Below are 18422 nucleotides of genomic sequence, written 5' to 3' on the forward strand. Positions count from 1 at the left end.
CTAAGTCCATTTCCCACCTTCCCCTGGCCAATGTCCTTAGCACCTGCCAGCAGGCAAAGCAGCAATGAGCAAGGGGAGGGGAAATCTCCATTCATGTTTCTGCCACAGCATCCTTCACTGACCAGGTGCCAGGATGAATAATGAATGGAGGAAAGAGTTCAAAGTTCAGTCAGTTTTTTTCATCAACTCAAGCTTCTTTTCTCTAATCGTATCTTTAATTTTTTTGTATGCGCGTGTGCACGAATGAGTATGGATATGTGCACATGAGTGTGAATACCTGGGAAGGCCTCAAAAGGGCATTGGGAACTGGAGTTACAGGCAGTTGTGAGCCCATTCAACAAGGGTGCTGGGAATGGCTCTCGACTTGTTTTTATTAACGTCTACTCTGATACACTGATTCTGAGGCACCAGGGACTGAACCTCAAGCCTCTTTCTTATGCAGGGAACTACTCTACCCTGGCCCTGATGATGCCAACAGTTAGAAGAGGCAGAAGCGGGGAGGGCGGTGACCTTAAATCAATTATCTGAGGTTTTGTTTATTAGCTAGAAACAAAACAAAGTAAACCCAAAGAGAGTAAGTTCATGAAATAGAATAAATTAAAAGATGGTTTGAAAATAGAGAAAATGGGGCAGGAGGGGCAGTTGGAGAGGTGGCTTAGTGGTTAAGAACACTTACTGTTCTTGTAGAAAACCAGGATTCAATTCCCAGCACCTACACAGCAGCTCACGATAATCTATAATTCCAGTTCCTGGGATCCAATGCCTTCCTTCTTCTGGTCTCTGTGGACACCAGGAACATACAGGGTCTATTACATACATGCAGACAAAACATTCACACAAGTAATATATTAAAAAAACTCTTTAAAAAATAGAGAAAATACAAAAAGAAAAAATTAAGGTCTAAAGAAAGTCAAATTCCTTCTTAATTCTAGCAGCAGACCAACAAAAATCATTTTTTAAAAAAACTAGCTAGGCTAATAAAAGGTAATGCAAATGACCAATATTAGGAACGGAGGGCTGTGAAGTGATAAAAGAAGATTAGAAGGACTTTATTCATGGCAATAAATCATTCATTACAGGTGAAGTGAACAATTTCATGAGAACTACAGCTTATTAACGCTTATGCAAGAGAATGTAATCCCTGAACTAGAATAGTCAAACCTTAAAGAGACTTTCCAAGGTGCTCCTTCCAAGTAAATTCAAGTCCCAGATAGCTTTGCTAATGTATTTTATTAAACTTTTAACAACAAAAAACATATATTAGTTTTACATAAACTCTTCCAGAAAGTAAATGATTTATTAACGTTTCATGAAGCCAACTTGTTTATGAGGCCAGCATGTCCCTAATGCCAGCACTAGAGAGAAACAATTGTGTTATTCTGAACAGTGTGCCCTTCAGAAGGAAGTGCCAGGAACAGCCGTGCCCACAGTTATAGGTGACTTTTTAAGAAGCTCTGAATGGAGGGGAAAGAATGAAGTTACAGTGGAGGAGCCATCCATTAAACGGGAGCCCAACCCAAGGCCCAATGAAGAACTCACACCTAAGGCCATTGCAAATGCTGTAAAACAGCTGGAGTGGACAAGGACTGGGTCTTAGGGATGGGAGTTGGGGAGGCAGAGTGAGGCATGGCTCAGTGCCTATAAGGAGACTCTGGGCTGACTGCTGGGAGAGGACAGTGTTGAGGTGCAGGCAGACACAGGCGCAGTGTCAAAGGCTAGACCTTGCTTAGTGGAAGGCCCAGTGGTGCAGCTTGCTTCACCGAAATCCCAAATAAACATGTGTACAAGTAGATGCCAAGGACAGAGCTCGGTGCTTGCCTAGCATGTGTGAAGAAGCCCTGGTTGCATCCTGAGCACCACATACACTTGGAGTGGTGATACACACCTGCAACCCCAGCACTCGGGAGTGGAGCAGGAGCATCAGGAGGTCAGGGTCATCCTGGGCTACATAGTGAGTGAAAGTCCATCCTGGGCTACATGAGACCCTTCTTTAAAAAAAAAGTGTAGCTGGGCAAGGATGGCCCACCTGCTTGCACTCAGGAGGCAGAGGCAGGCAGATCTCTGGGTTCAAGGCCAGCCTGGTCTACAGAGTTAGTAGTCTCAGGACAGCCAGGGTTATACAGAGAAACTTATCCCAAGCCAAGGTTCTTGCCGGCAAGAACACACTCGGGACAACCGGAATCTTCTGCAGCAAAAAGCTTTATTGCTTCTTCAAGAGGGAAGACCCAGACCCCGGAAAATGGGGTCGCTTATATAGCCCTCAGCCATGGCGTTTTAGCACCTGATGTGGCGTGTCAGCTCCTGATTCGTTGCTCGCCCATCACCCCATTACTACGTCCCGAGATGGGCAGTGACTAAGAGTGAGTTCACTCTCGCACTTGCGCACAAGGAAGTTGTTTACTAGTTAGGCACAGCGGAGGCCAGTGCCATCTTATAATGGCGATTGCTCGCGCGGCTCGCAATTGCTCGCGGCATGGCTCTCCACAGAAACTCTGTCTCGGGGAACTAAAAATAGTAATTAATTAAATTAAAAAAATGTTTAAAAATGACAAGTGTATATTGTCGAGAGGGGCTGAGGCAGAGCTCAATAGTACCAGGCCTGGCGTGTATGAAGCCCTGCATTTGGTCAGCTGTGGGAGGAGAGGGAAGAAGGGGCAGGGCTCAATAGTACCAGGCCTGGCATGTATGAAGCCCTGCATTCGGTCAGCTGTGGGAGGAGAGGGAGAAGGAGGAAACTCAGAGGAGAGACAGAAAGAAGAGAAGGAGGACAGAGTGCATACAGTTCTGGAAAGCTCTTTGCCATTTATGCCCTTTCCAGACGGGATGGCATCTTCTGGTAGGTGCAGAACGTAAGTTGTTTTTTTTTTTAATTTTTAATATTTTTTTATTACATATTTTCCTCAATTACATTTCCAATGCTATCCCAAAAGTCCCCCATAGCTCCCCCCACTTCCCTACCCACCCATTCCCACTCTTTTGGCCCTGGCATTCCCCTATATTGGGGCATATAAAGTTTGCAAGTCCAATGGGCCTCTCTTTCCATTGATGGCCGACTAGGCCATCTTTCGATACATATGCAGCTAGAGACAAGAGCTCGGGGGTACTGGTTAGTTCATCATGTTGTTCCAACTATAGGGTTGCAGATCCCTTTAGCTCCTTGGGTACTTTCTCTAGCTTCTCCATTGGGAGCCCTGTGATACATCCATTAGCTGACTGTGAGCATCCACTCCTGTGTTTGCTAGGCCCCTGCATAGTCTCACAAGAGACAGCTATATTTGGGTCCTTTCAGCAAAATCTTGCTAGTGTATGCAATGGTGTCCGCGTTTAGAAGCTGATTATGGGATGGATCCCTGGATACGGCAGTCTCTAGATGGTCCATCCTTTCATCACAGCTCCAAACTTTGTCTCTGTAACTCCTTCCATGGGTGTTTTGTTCCCAATTCTAAGAAGGGGCACAGTGTCCACATTTTGGTCTTCATTCTTCTTGAGTTTCATGCGTTTAGCAAATTGTATCTTATATCTTGGGTATCCTAAGTTTTGGGCTAATATCCACTTATCAGTGAATACATATTGTGTGAGTTCCTTTGTGATTGAGTTACCTCACTCAAGATGATGCCCTCCAGGTCCATCCATTTGGCTAGGAATTTCATAAATTCATTCTTTTTAATAGCTGAGTAGTACTCCATTGTGTAAATGTACCATAATTTCTGTATCCATTCCTCTGTTGAGGGACATCTGGGTTCTTTCCAGCTTCTGGCTATTATAAATAGGGCTGCTATGAACATAGTGGAGCATGTGTCCTTCTTACCGGTTGGGACATCTTCTGGATATATGCCCAGGAGAGGTATTGCGGGATCCTCCGGTAGTACTATGTCCAATTTTCTGAAGAACTGCCAGACTGATTTCCAGAGTGGTTGTACAAGCTTGCAATCCCACCAACAATGGAGGAGTGTTCCTCTTTCTCCACATCCTCGCCAGCATCTGCTGTCACCTGAATTTTTGATCTTAGCCATTCTGACTGGTGTGAGGTGGAATCTCAGGGTTGTTTTGATTTGCATTTCCCTGATGATTAAGGATGTTGAACATTTTTTCAGGTGCTTCTCTGCCATTCGGTATTCTTCAGGTGAGAATTCTTTGTTCAGTTCTGAGCCCCATTTTTTAATGGGGTTATTTGACTTTCTGGAGTCCACCTTCTTGAGTTCTTTATATATATTGGATATTAGTCCCTTATCTGATTTAGGATAGGTAAAGATCCTTTCCCAATCTGTTGGTGGTTTTTTTGTCTTATTGATGGTGTCTTTTGCCTTGCAGAAGCTTTGCAGTTTCATGAGGTCCCACTTGTCAATTCTCGATCTTACAGCACAAGCCATTGCTGTTCTATTCAAGAATTTTTCCCCTGTGCCCATATCTTCAAGGCTTTTCCCCACTTTCTCCTCTATAAGTTTCAGTGTCTCTGGTTTTATGTGAAGTTCCTTGATCCACTTAGACTTGACCTTAGTACAAGGAGATAGGAATGGATCGATTCGCATTCTTCTACATGTTAACAACCAGTTGTGCCAGCACCATTTGTTGAAAATGCTGTCTTTCTTCCACTGGATGTTTTTAGCTCCCTTGTCGAAGATCAAGTGACCGTAGGTGTGTGGGTTCATTTCTGGGTCTTCAATTCTATTCCATTGGTCTATTTGTCTGTCACTATACCAGTACCACGCAGTTTTTATCACAATTGCTCTGTAGTAAAGCTTTAGGTCCGGCATGGTGATTCCACCAGAGGTTCTTTTATCCTTGAGAAGAGTTTTTGCTATCCTAGGTTTTTTGTTATTCCAGATGAATTTGCAGATTGCACTTTCTAATTCGTTGAAGAATTGAGTTGGAATTTTGATGGGGATTGCATTGAATCTGTAGATTGCTTTTGGCAAGATAGCCATTTTTACAATGTTGATCCTGCCAATCCATGAGCATGGGAGATCTTTCCATCTTCTGAGATCTTCTATAATTTCTTTCTTCAGAGACTTGAAGTTTTTATTATACAGATCTTTCACTTCCTTAGTTAGAGTCATGCCAAGATATTTTATATTATTTGTGACTATTGAGAAGGGTGTTGTTTCCCTAATTTCTTTCTCGGCCTGTTTATTCTTTAGAACGTAAGTTGTAATGATGCCTGTTGATGTGTTTCAGAGAAAAGTTCATCGCAAACAGGAATCTGATTATTTGAGTTCAATCTACTGGGCACCTTAAAAATCAGAATTTGACATATTAGTTAGAATTGAGATATTTCCCAGTCAAAAGCTCTTTGCCACTGGTCTGAAAGTGAGTCTTTGAGTCTTGAACAAAGATTTAGTGGAATGGTTCACACTTACCGGAATTCTGTCAAGCACATTCCAGAAGGAAGAGGGTCCAAGCACTAAATGATCCTTTTATGTTTTAAATTCCAGCCAGGAAGACAAGAGGCAGGGTTCCAGATCCACCATTTAGTGTGTGAATTATGTATGACTTTATATGAGGTTTTCTGAGAGCTTCAAGTTGGTGTCTAACCACTAGAAAGGATGTCACAAAACAAATCTACATCCGTGCTGATAATGGTGACAGCCATCAGCACTGTGCCAATGATTAAAGAGAAACTTATGAAATTGCTTCTGGTCTCATCGTAGAACAACAGCCAGCATTATTAATGTGTGTGTGTGGTGGGGGGGGGGGTCTTCCAATATGCCTGGCAGATATCTGAAAGCCTCAATAGTACCATATCCTGAATACGCTGGGTTTCCCCCACACCTACACACCTATGATACAGCTTAATTTCCAAATTACTCATGGTAAGAGATTAACCATAACTATTAGTTATAAAACGTGATAATTACCACAGTCTGCAATCAGAGTTATTTAAAATTTGTGAATTGTTCATTTCTAGAGTTTCCTACTTGAGGGTTTGCCATGGTAACAGAAACAGAAAGGTAACTGTAGCTAAGCATGGGCTCTGTTCATATAGGGCATCAAACAGGCCAGCTCCTGGTGAAGCAAACTGTGTTTTTATCATTTAGCTACATCTTAGGAGGTGTCTGAACACTACTCCTGACAGTGAGGAGTACCCAAGCAGGATCTCTGTAAGACAACAGAGAGATGGCCCTGATGTGAAGGGGCCTAAATTCTTAGCCCCTCAACACACTCGGCACACACTTGTGAACTTCACAGCAGAGTTCCTCATGATTTAGATGCTGGGGAATCTGTGGGCATTGGGAACTTTAGTATGAAACTCTTGACCAAGGCTGTAAACCAAGCCAAGGACACAGTCACCCTGCTGCCTGATGCTCTACAATTGTAAAACGGCCGAAGGGAGCAAAGCCAAGTAGGACGAGAAGTACCATTTAACCAGATCTAGAAGCATTCGGCTTCTGGTTGTGCTGGGGCAACTCGTGTGCATGTTGAGAGCGTATGGGGCAGGTTCCCAGATCATACATAGAAATCCTGGGCATAATTTTAAATCTTAGAACAAGGTAAAATTTAGGAGCAGTCCATGACTGTTAACAGCCTTTGGCATAAGGAATAGCCTTTGGCACACTGCCATCTAGTGGCTACAAAGGAAAACACAACACAGAAGGAAGGCTTGAGGATTCTGAGCCCTCTCTGTTAACTCATTCAGGGGACTTGTGCTGTCTCATTTCCGGTCTCATGAAAAGGCACTCTCCACGTCTAGATGTTGGGCCTGAGGAGAGTGAGCAGCAGGTATCTGCCTTCTATGTCTCCACTGCAGCCTCCACCATAACTGCCTTCTGTCTCCACCACAGGACCCTCCTTACATTCCTGGTCACAACCTGGAGAAGTATACTGTTCCTGCTCCTTGTACAGAGCAGGAGGGGCAAAATGCCCGTCTTTCTTCAACACCTAATGCCAGCAGGGTTCCTTTGGTCTGTCTGTATCCCTGAGTTACCTGGGCTTCTAAAGAGCATGAATGTTCTTCATGCCACCAGGGAACAGCAGTCTTTCCCAAGGCAATGTTGGGAAGAGAATGAAGCCGAACCCTCAAGCTTCCCCCTTGCATCCTCCCAGCTACCCCACACTCAGATGGCCTACGTGTCCACAGAGTCTCTTCCTGTGACAGTGCCGAGCTCCTATAGATTGCTGCAGACAGAGCCTCCCCACTGTGTTTTGAGTTCCTTGCTCCTAGAGACAGCTGCAGATAGTAGGGCACATCTGTTGAAAGAAAGGCTCCAGGACAAGTTCAGAAGAAACAAATTTCCTAAAGGATGTTACAAACTGTGTTTTAATCAAGAAAAAAAAATGAGACCCTTGGCATCTGTCCACAATCTACAGCCGAGGACCCAAGGCAGGAGACTGGATACAAGTGTGTCTACTGTGATGCATATCTCATTTAAAGAAATGTGTCTCCGCACACTGGGGAAACTGAGGGCCTCTGGGCCAGCATTGTAGAGAAAATGGACTCCAGCTCACTTCTGTTGAGTATTTATTTATCTATGCATGTAGTATGGTCTGTTGTGTGTATGTGTGCACAGAGACTAGAGAGAAACATCAGACACGTGAGCATGGCTCCCATAGGCTCATATGTTTGAATGCTTGCTCCCCAGTTGGTGGATCAACATAACCAGAGCCAACGATTGTGTGTAGATGCACATGTGTGCGTGCATTGAAGTGTGCTTTATTGAGTTTTCATTTCATTACTGAGTTTTCACTCCTAGTCTCGATTACTCTGCTGAATTTCTAAGCCACATTTCTGGCTTTCTTATTCAGGTTTCATGCCGACTTTTTCTCATCTGCTTATTTATTTGAATTAAAGTAACACTTTTTTAGGATTTCGGCATCTCACGGAGAAGCCATGTGCTTTTGGATGAGTCACACTGCCTGCATTTTCAGATTTCTTGTGTTTGTGTATTGCAGTTATGCATTGTTTGGAGATGGATCTGTGTTTCAGGGGTCTCCTCGCTCTCTTCCCTGCTGTTTACTTTATGAGGTCCTTTGGGAGGCTTCCCTTGGGTTTATGATCCTTACTACCACTTAGAAGGGAGGAAATGGCTGCAGTATTAAAAGCTACAATTTGGGAACAATCAAGGTATTAAAATGTAGAAGCAGGCAACCAACAGCATTAACTACATCCTCAATAAGGTCAGAAAGAAAGAGCCAAGATACTAAACAGGAGAGGCTATGACTCTAAAAGTTAATAAAGGTTGTAATTATTAAGCTGTAAAATAAGACGTCAAGTGTGGCCATTCATGCTTCTGATCACAGCACTTGAGAGGTTGATCGGGGGTTATAAAGCAAGGCATGCCATTCACACCTCTGATCCCAACACTTGGGAGGGTGAAGACGGCCAGCTTGGGCGATATAGCAAGATGCAGCAGCCAGCTGAGCTACACACATAGGGACACTCTCAAACCAAACAAAAGAGAAATGAGCAAGATAACAAATAACTAAAGATTTTAAGCCCACTCCTTGTTAGACAAATCTCTAGGAATCTTGACTTTAGTATGCCTATGGGGTAAAGAAGTCAGAAATAAATATAAGTCTTTGGAGAAGGCTCGGTGAGTAAAAGTACTTGCTGTGCAAGCATGAGGACCTAAGTTCAAATCCCAGGCCCACACAAAAGCTTGACACATACAGTACTTATCATCTCAGTGTGCTCCTCGTGTGAGAGACAATTCCCAGAAGCTCATAGGCCAGCTAGCCTGACCTATATAGAACAACAAAAGAGAATCTGTCTCAAGCAAAAAATGAAGACTCACACCCAAGACTGTCCTCAGCCCATAATCAAGCAGTGGGTACCTGCATGTTCACATGTGGATATATACATACATGTGTGTATGTGTATGTATGTATGTATGTATGTATGTAGATGTATACATACACACACATATTTAAAGAAAGAAAAAAAATTGTTTAAAGCAATGGATGGAAAATTGGTTTCTCTTGTATGTGTGACAATGGTCCACTAACATCTCATTTTTAGAACTGCAGTAAACTATTCATTTGCAAATGCATGTATGTTGATGACATTGTTTCAGAAAAACACTATTTTCAGAAGGATGCAAGAAGGGGAAAAAAAGATTCTGGATGGTTCCAACCTGTTTGAGTATTAACTGAGAAGATATTTCAGCCAAACGTGCAAATATTAAAGAAAACATGTCCATCAGATTCCTAGAAGAAAGAAGACGCTAAGCTCTGGGATCCGTCTCGTTCCAGCTGTTATGACTAGCCTCAGAAAAAGTGTGTAATTAACCCACTGTAAAGGAGAAGATGGGAAGGCTGGCAGCAGTACTTCCACAGAAAACCAGATGCAGGTAGAAACCATACTTCTCGGCCAGGGAGACCTGACGTCTCTGCGTTTGCAGAAGGCAATGGAGACAAGGTTGCTGCAGCCCACAGAGATGACATTTGTGCCAGCTGGCTCAAGAGGTCTGGCTGAACACTCCAAGCAAATTCTCCATGCAGAAATTTTGTGCATAGAAAAGGGTACTTAAGTAGTAATTGAAAAAAAAAAGTGTGGGGGAGTGAGGGGTGGGGAGAGGGTCTTATTAATGTTTAGTGCCTACAAGAGACACTTTGTTTCCAGAATTCACTGGTTCCATAATAGGTTAGGTAGGTATCTTGGTTAGTTTTTTGTCAACTTGACATCAGCTAGAGTCCCCAGGGAAGAAGAATCTCATTTGAAACAACACCCTCTGTAGGATGACTGGTAGACGAACACAAAATGCAAATTTGTAGGGCATTTTCTTAATTAAAGATTGATGTGGGAGAGCCCAGCCCACGGGGAACAGAGCTACCCCTGGGCAGATGGTACCTGGTGACAGCCATAAGAAGCAAGCTACTCTTCCTCCATGGTTTCTGCTTCAATTCCTGCCTTTGGCTTCCTGCCCTGACTTCACCTCATGATGAACTGGAAGCTGGAAGCCAAATTAACTAGGCCCCCGCCACCACCACCCCAAGTTGCTTTTCTGTCCCTTATCAAAGCAAGATAAAGCAAACTAAGGCAGTAGGTGATTCCAGCTCAATAAAGACCTAGTTCTCTGAAGCAAAGGGCTGTGCTGTCACCTCCTCATGACCCATCAGCTCAAACTTCAGCAGGTTATTAACCTCCACCTGGAGCTGCTGGGATTTTAAATCAACGGTTGTTTGGGAAGGTCAAAGCAGAACCAGAGAGCCAGCAGTCAATGTTTAAAAGCAAAATGCTGGTGTTTGCTTCGTCTTGTTGGTGCGTTAACGATGAAAATACTACGTCAGCACCAGGTAGTTTCACCGAAAATCAATTTTGCAAACCTTCTTTACCTCACTGCCATAACTTCTTGCCTGTGTTCTGCCTCTTACGCCTGTCCGGTCAAGCCTATTGTGGTAAGAAATTGCTGCTTTGCTTGTCAAGAGGTCGTGCTTGCAACGATATTCCAACAGCTTCAATTTACGGAAGGTTTCTGTATTTTTCAAAACATCTGAGTCTCATTTTTACGGCTGTGAGGGTAACTTATTCGCATCAACCCATCGTGCAAAGCGACTTGGTGAATTTTGAAAGTCTTGAGTTTGAGTAACTGGTAAAAGAGGTGGACAGTTCACCTGGTCACATGACCTATATGCTCGCCTGGTCACATGACCACTGTGCTGACCCACTGGACTCAGGTTACTTTTAAGTTTTAAAGGAAAAGGTAACATGGAGATTATGCATTAACTTAGCACACAGCACTGAGTGTCACCAGCCACTAAGTCACAGGAGAACCACAGCCTCTACCCTCCGAGAGGCTCCCCCACCGCCCAGCTCGCCCCCATACCTCCCCAACTCTTAGCTCCGCCCCCTTTTCCCTGTCCTATCGCAGACCTACTCTGCGCTAATGTAGTTGAGCAGGGAAAATCCTGCAACAAACTGTGGCGATGGCCTTCCCCTTTCAGGGACCCATGGGGCGTCTACAACAACCCCTAGAGTGCTAACTAAGACCAGGTACTGGGAGTTTTAAACAACAACTCTATGGCTTTTGGTCGCATCTGCTTTTCCCCTTGCAAGATACGCTTTTTGACTCTTTGTGAACTTTGTGCCTCAGACTTACTCCTTAAGGTGCCCTCACATGTCTCTCCAGTGGTCTTAGGGTTTCTATTCCTGCACAAAAAACATCATGACCAAAAGTAAGTTGGGAAGGAAAGGATTTATTCAGCTCACATTTCCACACTGCTGTTCATCACCAAAGGAAGTAAGAATAGGAACTCACATAGGTAGGAACTTGGAGGCAGGAGTGAATGAAGAAGCCATGGAGGAATGCTTGCTTCCCCTAGCTTGCTCAGCAAGCCTTCTTATAGAACCCAGGACTATCACCCACAATGGGCCCTTCCACCTTAAACACTAACTGGGAAAATGCCTTACAGCTGGATCTCATGGGGGCATTTCCTCAAGGGTGGCTCCCTTCTCTGTGACAACTCCGACTTGTGTTAAGTTGACACACAAAACCAGCCAGTCCACCAATCTACCCATCACTGAGGATAGCACCATGTTGTCTATATAACAACCTTTTCTCAGAGGATGTGCAGGACAACCCACCAACCTGAATCACAATCTCATAACAAATAGTGGGATCACAAAGATAACCTTGGTGAAGCACTCTGAAAACCCGAGTCATCTGTTCTGAGCAGTGTCAGGTGGCCCCAGAGTTTCACAACTAAAAGATAAGAAAGTGGAACACAAGCAACATCTAACACAGCACGAAAGATCCCATCCACTTGTGTCATTTGCTTCCTCCACACAAGGCTGGGTACCAAAGAGTGGATGGGGGTAGTAACTTAATTAGTTCTCTGTGCTCCCCAGTCTGATATTTTATTTCCATAATCTGGAGCTCCTCCAGGAAGACTCCCTACACTTCCACCCTGATTGACACAGTGAACTTGGCTTAATGTGATGAACCCTACCACCTAGATCTAAGAGAGAAAGTGGCCCTGCTCGCCCCTGCTGCATCTGCTGGCTTCCTGGGTCAGAGAGACCCTGGGTTGGCACACTGGCTTCCCATTTATCATACCTAACTGTTAGGTTAGTTTCTAGCTGGGTAAACCATCACCACCTCTAGCATAACCTTTCCCTAGAGGAAAATGAACCCCCTTAGTCTGGGGGATAATTACCCACCCTGGGACAGACTTGATCAACTTCACCTGTACTGTTCTATGCCTTCTGTGAACTCCCCCTCTGGCTTTAAAGCCATCCAGAAGCCTCTTAGTTTGGGTTTCTTTTCTCGGGTGCCGATGGCCACCGGCCCATGAGGGAGGAAGGAGCAGAAGCCTCCAGCAGGTTTCGGTTGTCTGTGAGTATGACAGAAGGACTTGAGAGACAGCTGCAGTGAGGCTGCTCAACTTTATTGTTCCAGAGGTAGGGTGTATAAGGGCAGGGGCGGGGGTACTGGAGGAAAGGGCTGGTTGGTTATCACACAGCACCTAATTATCATACGGTGGGAAGCCAGACTGGGACTTGCCTGCTGAGTCATGCAGTCATGCACAAGGCCTTTCTTTAGATAAGGTCAGGCATCTGTGCTCAGAGACACTCTTCAAGTAAAGTCAGGTACAGAAACGGAAACCCCCGCTGAGAAAGGGAGCCCTCCACTTTGCACCGAGCTCGAGAGCTGTATGAGTGTGATATCAGGGGTCCCCAACATCTTAGCACACAATCAATTCTTTCCATTTCTATCAATTTTCTCTTTAAGAACCCCAGCTGGACATTAATCTTGCCACACGTATCTTTGCGCAATACAGGCCTCTTCCTCTGTTTCGCCTTTCTTTCTTCTCCTCTAGGTTGCACTTTTCCTTTACGGGCACTTGTTGCGTGATGCTCTATGGCACGTAGGTCTGCCAAAGCCTCTGTTGGCATAGATCTTTATAAAGATCTTGCCCCCCACAAAAAGAGCTCAGCAAAGCTGCCTTGCAGTCCTTATTGAACCCATCTCTTCTTTAACTCCTCTATGGACATACTTCTTTCTGGCCCAGTGAATTGGAATTCAAACACAGCTTTTCTAATTCCCAGTCCCCTCAGCCCTGGCCCCTGGCCCCTGGCCCCTGATCTTTATGAGAACCTCAGATGAGGATTAAAGTGTCTCTAATGTCTGCTGAGCCAGTCCATCGGGAACTGACACCCCTTTCAGACTGTCTCAGGTTAGACAGCCCTTGCCTTAAGGAAGAATGGATGCTACATTACTCTGGTTTTCTGCCTCCACAGCAGTCAAACTGACCCCATCAGCTCCTGTGTCCCAGAACCTCACAAGCTACACAGTGGCAGGTTGTTTCATTTATTGTTTAAAAGACTTCTTCCGTTCCAGCAGGTCACGAATGTTTCCTGGTCACCCCAGTTTCTTGTATAGGACCACTGTTAAGGTTCCCACTGTTAGGCTGAAACCCCCTGCTCACTGCTGCACAAGCTGGGAAACCTCATCTGCCCTCCTTCCCCCGACCCAACCTGTGCTGAAAAACTCCGAACAAAGGAACTCACAGTTCTCTTCTTGGCAGCTGTTGAAACATCCTGCCCCTGCTGCCAGCCACCCAAGCCAGGCCTAAGTGCTCAGCTCTTGACCATATGTGGGCACAAATCCAGCTTGGGGCTGATGTCATCACCCCTCACCTAAGGTCTATAAAACCCTAGCCAGGCTGTGTGACTTCCTCAGCTCAGTTCTTCCAGACTGATGAACTCGCTCCAAATAAACCTACCATTATCTGCTTTTAGCCTGGTCTTATCTAGCCTGTATCTGTGTCACCCAGGGAGAAAGAAGGCCTATTATCTTGGTGACAAAATCAGGAGGATTTAAGCCGTAGCCCAGTAGTCTGGGCCCCTGTTGTGTGGTGCCCACTCCTCTCCCTCTCTCTCCCTCCATCAGATTTTCAACTTAGGGTAAATCACCTTTTCCAGCCTAAGAGGTATTGGGTGCCTCTTTCAGATCCAGAACCCCTGGGATCACCTGCCAAGCAGCAGCCGATCCAGAGCAAATCCATCCATTCTGGAACAAAGACAGCCTTTATTCTGGGTAGCCTTGGGATTTTGGAAATGTTCATTCCAAGGCTACCCCACCTCCCACTGTTTGACCACAAGCTGTTCTGAGGGACACCTCAAAATAGTCTTTGGTTTCCAGAACAAGCTCAGAGATGGACAACGCCAAGTCTAAATCCCATCCTCAGTCACCCCCTGGATTGACTGCTACGAAATGTATCCAAATTTGTCTCAAACCTTGTGTTCAAAATGCCAGACTCTCCTTTGTTCTGTGGCCTGGCTTCAGTAACTAGTCTAAATGGCCACCAGAGGGCACTCTTGACTTTAACATCCTCCATGATCTTAATATTTTTCTGCCTGTTTGTGGGCCGATGGTTTGAACTCTCTTCTGTCCAGGACTTTTGGGGCCCGAGCTCTTGACCCTCCCTCTGTAACCAACCTTCTACGGCTCAGGTCCTAATAGTAAGGATGGTCACACTCACATCCCCGTTACCTTCAAGGACTCAAACTCCAAATCAGAGTCCCCTCCCCTAATGGAACCCCGCCTACTCCTCCCCTTTCTTCACCACAGCATACTCACCTGTTGTTCCAGTTGCAATGGCTGCTCCAAACCAAGTTGCTAATTTAACCACCCCTGAGGCATGTACAGGTCTCAGTGACCATTTTTCCCTTAGGTTCATGTAGGGTTACTACTACAACAATCCCCAAAGCCTCACCTACCCTCCACTGCCATGGATCCCAAAACTTGTTCAGCTGCAACATGCCAAGAGTCCCACCTCCTCCTCGCTGACATGGCTCCAAAATGCCCCCTCATTTCCGTCCAAAATAAGCAACAATGCAATTTATGGCCTTGTGACAGCAGCTCCCTCAGCCAAGGTCCTTTGCCATTTTCCCCACTTGTTAACCCTTTCTTGTCCTGACTTGGCCTTCAGCTTAAACCTAATCATACAACACTTATTATAAACTATAGTGGCTTGGCCTAATGCTGCTTGTATTCTAATGCTAATTTGGGCCCCTCGAGATGGGTGCCCCAGAGATGAGAGTCTGCACCTAAGCCACTGAGTAACCCTGACCCCATTTAATTGTGATTGGTAAATAAAGATGCCAACAGCCAGGAAATAGACAGGTATGCTCCTCCCACAATTACCCAGCAACAGCAAGGTAGCCCAGCCCACTATAAAGGGGTCGGCTTGGCCCCTCCTCACTCTCTTGCTTCTCTTGCTTCTCTTGTCTCTCTTGCTTTCTCTCTAGCCCTCTTGCTCCCTCTCTCTCCCTTCCTTCTCCCCTCCTGCCACGTGACTATGGCCAACCTCTACTTCCTCTCCCCTTCCCTCCCCTCCCTTCCTCTCCCCTCCCTCCTCTTCTCTCCTTTCCTCTGTTTTCTTCTCATCAGGATCCACCTGGCTGGAGCAATGGAGCAGGTTTCCCTCTAAGGAGCTGTGCATCTAATCTCCACCTGGGAGGCCTTCCTGCGCTCTAGCCATGGGCACCAGCCAAACCAAGCCACCTGCTGAGCTAGCCGACTGAGCTAGCCAGACTCTGGACTGTTGGAGACCATACCGTGAGAAAGTAAGCCTTTCACAGTCTCCCACCCTAATAAGCCAAATGGCCTTGTGTTAGGAGCCGGTCACCTCCTCCTCCCTATCCCTTCCTGGCACCCAGACCCTAAAAATTTGAATTATAGTCCCCTCTTCCTTATCTCTTCCTGACTCCCAAGACTTCCAAGGACCTGAGTTATGTGCTGAGCCCAGCTTGACACCCCTGGCTGTTAAGGAGGAATCTACATTCCTGAAATAAGACTCAGGGTGCCTCTTGCCTGCAGTCAGAATTCAGCCTTCATGTCCCCAGATGCCTACTTCTTTGTTCTTTGTTAATTCCCCCTCAGCCCCTCCCTATTTCTCCTCACTGTGTGCTTATAACCTCACTTTTTCAACCTAATAAACTTAGACCTTGACAGGAACCCTCCTTGGTCTCTCTCTTTTTTCCCCGCCCGTTTCTCTTGCAGGTTTGCAGTTCCCCTTGTACTCACGAATGACTAGGTCCTGCTGGTCGGGACACTGGACAACCCAGAAACCACCCAGCACCTCTCTCCATGCCCCTTTTCCCTTCAGCTCTGGGGCACTGGTTCCCCAACTCGTTCTCAGCTCTTCCTCTGTGTCCCAAGAGCTAGAACCTGTCATCCCTGGCTTCTGTGAGGTCCAGGGACCCCAGACTGCTCCCTCTCCACCCCCACAGACTGGGGTTCCGTGGCTTCCCATAGCCAGATGGCCACCCAGGCAACATGGAGAGCACGATGTGGCAGTCCCCCATGTCCGCCTGCCCAGAGCCCCGGAGCTCTGGTGGAATGAGGGTCATCTCTCCCACCCCCTTTATTTCTCCACGTCTGGCGTCTGACACTATGTCTTCACTAATTGTTCAACACTGAACTGCTAAAAACGCAGATAAGTAACAGTATGCTTGATAGGTATAGTATATTTAATAATAAAAATTTATAAGCTCCTAAGGTTTACTCATGTTCACATTAATATCTGTCTAGCTTCTTAGTCTTTTAAGGTTTAGCTGTTTGGCTGCTTGGATAAATACCCTTTCACCCGCAGAAAGGCTATTGTAGACCAGGCTGGCCTCGTACTCAGAAATCTGCCTGCCTCTGCCTCCGCAGTGCTGGGATTAAAGGCGTGCGCCACCACGCCCGGCTATTTTTATTTCTTAACTGTACTTATTTTCAAGATCAGTAAAGTTGCCAGTCCCCTTAAGGACCATATCTATGATTCAAAGTTTTATTTTGACAGTAAAAGAACTTCAGTTCAAAGATCATTATTTTTAAGGGTCAAACTATACAGTAATAAAACTTGTAGAATCTTAATATAAACTATTAATTAATCATTAGGGATTATTAAGACATGCAAGTTAACAGTTACTTTATAAATGATCATATTCTTTAATGTGTTCAGAACTATATTTGTACCACACTAAATACTAATGTAATTAATTACAAAAATAAGCCTTAGTTAGCCTCCTGTGTAGGTTTTCAAACTTAAGCCTATGTAAAAGGAATTAAGCATTCTAGCTAGCCCATCTAAAAGACACACAATCCAGGTATTTCATTTACAAGCAGTAATCCTAGATGGGGCTGAATAGATCTATTCTAACTCACATCCCAGCCACATGTCCGTTGTTACTCGCTGTTTCCCCTTGCCACGCGCTCACGGTCCTTCTCCTTTCATGGCGGCCTCCTCTTCTGTCCCCTTTCTTCTCTCTTAATTTAATATCCTTCTCTGTATTTAACTTTATTTAAACTCCTTTCTCTCTTAGTGCTCAAGTGTACTCTCAAGCATAGTGTATCTGCTCAGAGGTTTAATCCGGGGTTATGTATAATGTGCTAGGGAGAGCCATTATCAGTTCACCCACAAGAGCCCCACGTCTAAGGAGACTGGCTGCTCAGAGCAGCAGGACACCCTATTTCATGCTAGCTTTCCTGAGCTGCCATTAGTCTTCCCGGGGCAGCCCCATGTCTTACAGAGACTCTGCTGACTGCTCAAAGTCCCATGATACCCTACTTTATGCTTGCTCTCTATAACTCTTTGCTGCTGGAGGCATGCAGCCTGTTTCCCGAGTGGCAGCCTCTGTAACACTGCCAGAGACCCTGTGGGTCTTTGTGTGTGCTTGGCTCTGGAGCAGAATGTCCCAGCTCTGGGCAGAGATGCATCAGGGCTAGGTGCATGGTTGGTGCCAGAGGTGCAGCTGTACCTTAGCTCATACTCTTCCTTGGAATTGAAAGACCTCTGAAGGGAGACCCTCACTCAAGTCTCAGGATAATAGCGGACCCCCAAGAACTCACGAGAGACCAAACTTGATGCAAACCACACGAGGCTTTATTCGGTGGTGTGGGGGTTGGGGAAGCCAGAGCTCTGGGGACGACTCGTATCCCACGCAGGTGTCCCAGTTTTTATAGGCCCTCAGGCGGGGAGGGAGAAGTGGGGAGTGGGGGATTTTCAGATCTAAACAATATCTATTCTCAAGAAATGGGTATGGGAGGGGTACAAGGTGCAGTCTGGTGCAGGTGCAGCAACTCCGGATTGGCCCCGGCTGTGGTTGCTGGGGAGATTTTCTAACTCTTCCCCAGCAGCCAATATCACCAACACCTGGCAGTGGACTTCATCAGTGGGCACACACATGGGTTCAAGGAACGGTCAGAACATTGGCAGACACACGGGTTCAAGGAGTGGACAGAGCATTGTGCACCTCTATTTTTCTAAATCAGCGAAACTACTTCTACTAACAATGAAATCTATTTTGCCAATTTCAGGGCTTCTGTGACCTTTTACATTCTGTCAGGATCTTTCAGAATCATATTTGCCAAACTAGCATGTGTTCTGACCCTTGTCCTGAACCATGCAGGGTTGGGGGTGGGGGAGAGCAGCGTTGCTAAGGAACCACCCCTCCCAGCCCACTTTCCTAGACACCGTCGTGGCTTCTAGCTTAAAGG

Source organism: Mus caroli, unplaced genomic scaffold, assembly GCF_978045245.1.
Source record: "Mus caroli unplaced genomic scaffold, Mus_caroli_1 scaffold_11, whole genome shotgun sequence".
Classification (NCBI taxonomy): Eukaryota; Metazoa; Chordata; class Mammalia; order Rodentia; family Muridae; genus Mus; species Mus caroli.